This window comes from Canis aureus, chromosome 16, assembly GCF_053574225.1.
Source record: "Canis aureus isolate CA01 chromosome 16, VMU_Caureus_v.1.0, whole genome shotgun sequence".
In the NCBI taxonomy this organism is placed as follows: Eukaryota; Metazoa; Chordata; class Mammalia; order Carnivora; family Canidae; genus Canis; species Canis aureus.
Window position 1 is genome coordinate 45083225 of NC_135626.1, and position 7037 is coordinate 45090261.

General features: G+C 41.3%; 1 long non-coding RNA gene across 1 annotated transcript; it reads right to left on the minus strand.

Annotated features, from left to right (window-relative positions):
- Positions 1–3950: 3950 nt before the first annotated feature.
- On the minus strand, positions 3951–6314 carry LOC144285373 (uncharacterized). The gene is made up of 2 exons (XR_013353649.1): positions 6221–6314; positions 3951–6143 (listed from the first exon to the last, which is right to left on the minus strand). It is a non-coding gene; the product is annotated as an uncharacterized LOC144285373 (long non-coding RNA).
- Between the last annotated feature and the right edge of the window lie 723 nt (positions 6315–7037).

Here is a 7037-nt window from a genome sequence, read left to right on the forward strand (position 1 = left end):
GTCCTGGGAGGCAGAGGAGACCGTTGAACACAGGATCTATTGAGAATTCATATTAGGAACTCACATTTGCTCATGACTCTGTGGGCCATTACCCAGGGCATTGGCTTCCAGGAAGGGGCCAGTGTGGCTGCTTGGCCAAACAAAATCAGTGATGAGGCAACAGTGCCATGGAGTAGCTTGGCCAGACTCACAACAGGAAGCCAGGTAAGAAGGACAGAGAAGAGGAGAAAGCTAAGCAAGGAGTGGTCTGGGCTAGAGAACAGTTTCAACCTCTTCCATCAGGAGCTCTGGAGAATGAATTGCACCAGACTTCATGCATTTGAGGTGAGTATGCCAGTCTTTTGCACCCCATGCCCATTGATTGCCAGCAGCCCTAGGGGGTGGTGAGGTGGCTTCCATGGGGCCTATGGCAATTCTTGGGAGGAAAAAGTGGCTGTGATCCAGTAGCAAACACAACTCACAGCAACTGGGGGAGATGAGTGCACCATTTCAGAGGAGACCGAGGTGGGCCCCACAGCAGTCACCACACATGGTTTGTAAGAGCAGTGCCAGGATTCCAGCCCCGGCAGGCGGATCCCAGAGCCCTTGCTGTTTGGACAGGCCACCCAATACTTTGTGTGACTGCAGAGGCTGGAACATGTTGATCTCTTAATTTTTAAAAATTATCACTAAGTTCATTTTCAGTTCAAAACTAGATGATGATTTTGGATCTTGGGCCAAAACACACTCCCTTGCTTAAGCTTGAGAGTCACTGTTCTCTTCAGCTCCCACGGTTAGGTTCTGTTTTCCAGAACAAGCAGATTCTGGCCACTCAGGAACTGCCTTTCCTGCTGCTCTGCTGTGGAAAACATTTCGGACCCTTGTACCTTCTTGCAAATATTCAAAACGATTGAACTTCAAAAGCAGTTGTCCCATCACCTGAAAGTATTCTTTCCAATGGAACAAACAATAATTATTGCTAGCATTTTGGGATGATTTCAGTCAATCAGCAATAAGCATCATGAGTAAGGGTCAATTATGTGGTGATGTTCATGCAGGGAAAATATGAAGTGGACTCACAGGGATCGAGAATGAAGGGCAGATGGAGAGAAAATTGGGAGCAAGTAGCTCTTTCAGATAGAAAAGTTCAAGTAGATCTGATCAGGTGTGATTTGGGCCAAGACTTGAAGAAAGTGAGGGAGTCAAGCACATGGAAGAGTCTTCCAAGCAGAAGAAATAAGAGCAAGGGTGCTGGGGTGGGAGGCTACCTGACAGGCATGAGGAACAGAAGAAAGCTGGTGGGAAAAAAAAGAAAAAAGAAAGCTGGTGGGGCTGAAATGAGGGAGCAGTGGAGGCAGAGGTAGAAGGTGAGGTCAGGACAGTTACTGGAGGAGGCAGGTCTATGCACGTGCTCCAACTTGCATGTGGATTTTGGAAGGGACACCTTCGCTGTGGACATAACAGCAAGTCTCAGGATGGACAACTGAATTCTTCTGAGATCTGAGGCAAATTAGTTTGTAATCATTAGACAATGACCAGAGACTCAGAAAATTGCCTGATATTCATGGGAAAGAACGTATACCCCACCCAATTCTGTCTTTACAATAAACTCGTGGTGAAATATGGACGTGAACTGACCTTGTGGTCACACTCTAAGCTTCTCACCTTGAGCCAGACAAGAGCCCCTAAGCGCTTCCTGCCTGGGTGCAAGGTTCCAGGCAACTTATAAAATCTATAAAGCATTCCTATAGCCCAGAGAATTCCTCCAAGCTCTGCCTTTCACTCTCACCCTTTGAACTCTTTTATCTCATACCTGCATGTCCCTTCTCATCCTTGTCTTTGGGGATCAATAACCAGGTTGGACTATCTTCCTGGCTTTCCTTTTTGTTCTCTTTGTAAGATAACTTGCTATCTCAGCAACACACACCATAGGCCGTGAGCAGATATCTCTTCGTTCCCTGGCAACAAACCACATTCATTTGGGAAAATCGTGTTAATTTTTAGCTGGGATTCATGAAAATAAAGATGCCATTTTCCCCTCATCAAGCCCACAGACCCCTGAACTGTATCCCTGTAACCATGCATTCTGTGGACCTCCAATTAAGCATCTCAGTACCACATGGAAGGAGCCTTAATCCCTGAGTATTAAGTCAGTGTGATTTGTATCTCTTTATAATAGTTAGCCTGCCCTCATTAATATACCCCCTCCATTGTAAACACTTTGAACTCTCTCCTCCAGCTTATTGACCTCAAATTTCTGCCTAACTTTTAGTGTACTGGCTGGTGGTGGGAGAAGATGGAGAAGACATGGAATTTCAAGACCAACAGGTAGAAGTATATCTATTTATCTCCCTTTGCAGATCACTGAAGCTCCAGTGTACCTCCAACCCAGACAGAGCTACAGCTACCAATGGTATCTAAAATCAGGAAGTCTTGCATAAAGAGCCTCCCACCTCAAATATAATTGGGCAAGCCCCTGCCCCCAATGTAGCAGTGCTTCGGAGCTCCTGGATCCATCTTTTTTCCAAGCTTGATCTATTCCTGAATAATGAAAAGTATGCCAGTATTTGTGGATTAAACTAGTGCTTAAATATTAGGGTTTGAAATCCACATGTAATTAATGCATAATTCATCAAAATCAATGTATAGACCTCTGAACTATTTCCCACAATTGTAATAGCAATTGAACTTTCTAATGCTCAAGTGAAGCTTAATAGTATTAAAAAGTCATTAAAGGGGCACCTGGGTGGCTCAGTCAGTTGAGCATCTGCCTTCAGCTCAGGTCATGATCCAAGGATACTGGGACAGAGTCCCACATCAGGCTCAGAGCCTGCTTCTCTCTCCTTCTGCCTGCCACTCTGCCTACTTGTGTGCTTTCTCTGTTAAATAAATAAATACATACATACATAAGTAAAGTCTTTACAAAATAAAAAATGAATAAATAAATAAAAAGTCGTGAAAAATATCTAGGACTCGGAGTGCCTGGGTGGCTCGGTCGGTTAAGCATCTGCCTTTGGGTCAGGTTATGATCCTGGAGTCCCAGGATGGAGCCCCACATGTGTGTGTGGGGGTCCCCTGCTCAGCAGGGAGTCTGCTTCTCCCTCTGCCCCTCACCCTTCTCTTGCTCTGTTGTGCAGGGTGCTCCCTCAAATAAATAAATTTTTTAAATCTAAAAAAAAAAAAATCTAGGACTTATTACAAAGGTCAATGTCTATCAGTTGAGATGAGAATACCATTAAATACAAAATACATCCAAAACCAATAGAATCAGGGGATCCCTGGGTGGCTCAGTGGTTTAGTGCCCAAACTTCAGCCCAGGGCATGATCCTGGAGTCCCCTGATGGAGTCCCACATCAGGCTTCCTGCTTGAAGCCTGCTTCTGCCTCTGCCTGTGTCTCTGCTTCTCTCTCTCTCTTTCTCTCTCTCTGTGTCACTCATGAATAAATAAATAAAATCTTTAAAAAAGAAAACAAAATAAAACCAATGGAATCAAAATGCAAGTATAAACAGGTTTATTGATTTGTTTTCTAATCAAGAAGCCTGATCAAGTTCTGTAAGTTAGAACATATTTTTAATAAAATCCCATTTTAGTTTAGCAACTCAAACCATCAGAGGTTTCTCTTTGGATTTCACTTATATTTGTCCTTTCATTAATGCTGTTCCTTGCTTTGGACTTGGATCATCTCATCCCAGTGTCTACACTGGAACTTGAAACCCATCCTAGTTTTACTCTGCTGTGTAGGATGCGTGTGGGTTGAGACTGTGTCTTGGTGTTCAGATGCTGGAAATGCACATCATCAGAAATTTTACTAGTGCTAGTTGGCAGGTGCTGCAGGTCACACCCATCTAGAAGGCTTAAGAAAAAGATACGAACATTGGCTGGGACTCATGAAGAATGACACCAAAACTTTCCCCTTTGTTGTAATGGTTTGTGGGAGAAAAGATAGAATAAAGCAAGGCTATGCAAGATGTTGTGATAATTAAACTGGCATTTCCTCATTGACTGGGGACACACACCCACATGCAGAATAGTGTTTGGATGAAGATACATGGAACTAAGATACAGAGGCAGAAACTCATAAGGCAAACTCAAGAGCTCTTGTTGTCTGGTATGGCAGGAATAGTTTGCCTCTAGGGCAGAGGGGTGTTCCAACATCACATCAAATAACCAGTAGATCATTGTTCAATATAGAATAGAAAGACAAATCCATCCATATCATCCACGCCTGTTTGTGAGCACATGTTGTACAGAGAATCAATGATACTGGAAATATTTCCCACAATTAAGAACTGTGTAGAACAAAGGTCAACTCTAGGAATTAAGGAAACACAACCAGCTCTAAGAAAAGTTGCAAAGTCGGCGATATCTTGGCAACTGTATCCCTCTGAGTATTTCCCCTATACGTCTCCCCATAAGGTGCTTGGAGCTTGATGCCCCCATATAGTACTTTCTTGCTAATAAAAATCACCCTTTTCCCTAGAGTTACCTCTTTTTCTTCTCTTCTTCTGTCCAACAAATTGAATCCCACCTCTACTTAGTGTAACATCACTGCTTTTAGGGAATATATCATTAAAAAAAAAAAAGGAAAAGCTATTACCATGCTTTACAACTTTGAACATAGCAGGATTTTAATTGAAGTCTTACACTGGGCCTTCTTGATTCATGATGGGAAGAAATAATTAACCTTAATGCCAGGTATTAGGTAGTCAACTCACTACATCTACACTTAACATTAGTGCAAAAAGTCTCATGGTTTAGAGCCTCATCTTACTTCCTGACTCTTTAGCCAGCAGCTATTATTACCTAGCAAAGAAAGAATGAAAGAAAAAAAGGAAAAAGAGAAAAGCTTCAGACACCATCCTGTTATTTATATCAACAAAAAGGTTTTGTTTGCAACTTTCTTGAGAACATAGTAAAATGTCTCCAACTTACCCAGAAAAATACATGAGATTCCTTTGCCAATTTTTCAAAACTGAAAACAGTTTAACAACAACAAAAAATCCCTTAAATCATCATTAAGATGTTTAAATGTTACATTTGATGTTTACTGCCTTACATTTCTGAAATCGATGTAAAGAACACCTTTCTGTATTTTTCCTCTTTGTTTATCAAGCTACATTTTCAAAGGGTGCCATCTTTTGGTCTGACTTTGAAATATCCATGGACTCCCCATTCCAGAATGCTTCTAGAAGCTTACTGTTCAGTGGCCCTGCATGAATAGAGAAATGTTTGCTTTCTATTTCCAGCCACCTGGGTGGCATCAGATGTCTCCATCTTCCGAGAATCTGACTCAAACTTCTTGGCAGGCACTGGCTGGAAATGCATTCTAACAGATGAGGATTGCAAAAATATAATGCCTGCAGATTTAGAGGCAGCTTTTAAGTGTCAACATATGTTTTACAAATGCACTTAGTCTCTGCACTGGGGACAGGTTGCTGCTCTATTGTGCTCTTTCCTGCCAAAGGAACCAGAAGTCCACAAGCCATGTGCTTTCCAGCCTCTTATACACATTCAAAATGGTATCGACCCTGAAATCTGAAGCTAATACCAACATAAAATACTGTAATCCCACTTATTTATTTGAGTCACTAAATAATTGATCATGTCAACTTTTAAAGTCCTATCTTACTCTTCCAAGTGCAAATGTACACCTGAAATCCTAATTAGCATGTGCTGGTTGCAATCATGACAAAATAGTTTTGTCAAAGTAACCTTCCTGATGATAGCAATTATAAAAAGATATTCAAAGGCAGCAAAGAAAAACTAAAGCATACAAAAACTGGATAGGATGTTACTCTTGAAAGAAAGAACACATATTAGACAAGCTCCATATTTATCCAACTTTTCCCCTCAGGGAAATACTTTCCCATTCTGGGAATAGAGCCTAAGCAGAAAGTAACAGTCATACTGAATTTGGGAGACAGTATTTAGAATTCATGGCTTTGATAAGTGACTGAAAATGAATCCTGGAGAGGAAGTAAGCACAAAGGGTGAGCCGCAAATTCTACAGAGAAATAGTCCTGACGGATGCCTGGGTGGTTCAGCGGTTGAGTGTCTGCCTTCGGCTCAGGTCATGATCCTGGGGTCCTGGGATCGAGTCCCACATCTGGCTTCCTGCATGGATCCTGCTTCTCCCTCTGCCTATGTCTCTGTCTCTCTGTGTCTGTCATGAGTAAATAAATAACAAATTTAAAAAAGAAAAAAAAAGAAAGAAATAATCCTGAAATAGTTAGTGGATACCTCAACAGCTGTGTGTAGACTGATCCTCCAAGAAATCCCAGCGGGAAGCAGCAGAGGCAGACCGAACTGCTGATGGATTTTAGCAGCTATGCTATCCTTGCAAAGTCCAACAAGTAGGAAGGGTTTATAAACACCTCTATTAGTGCATTAGTGGGCTCACAAGTCATCAGAAAATATCCATACTAAAGCACAAAAAGAGAAGAAGAAAGATAAGAAGAAAGAGACCACAAGAAATATGTGCGATGGAGTCATCTGGTTTACCATGCATATACCTGGAATTCCCAGAAGCCAAGGAGAGGCTGAATGAGACTAAAATAGTATCTGGACAAAGACAGAGAATTCTCCCAAACCTACTCAAGCATTAAGCTCCAGATTCAAGACCCTCAGTGAAGCCAGAGTATACATACACAAATACCATTAAAACATCTAAGTCATGGTTTTGAATTAGTTTGGTTTTCTTTTTTACTATAAATGCACCTGTTATGAACTTGCTCTTACAAGCATATTTCTGCACAAGTAGAAGCATTTTGCTTGTGGGGACAAGCAAGAATGGTTGGGGACAAGATAGAACGGTTGGTAAACGGTGCTGGAGAAATTGTCTAGAACCAGAGTTTCATTTCAAAAATTGTTGAGAAAATTTAAAAAAAATTTTTTCAAAAATCACAAGGAACGTTTTTATTTACTCTTACCCAGTATCCCCTAATGTTCATTTACATAGTCATAATGAAATTATCCCAAAGTCAAGAAGTCAATGTTGGCATAATACTAACTAAAGTGCAGATTTTATTTGGGTTTTGTATTTTTTTTCTTCCCATTA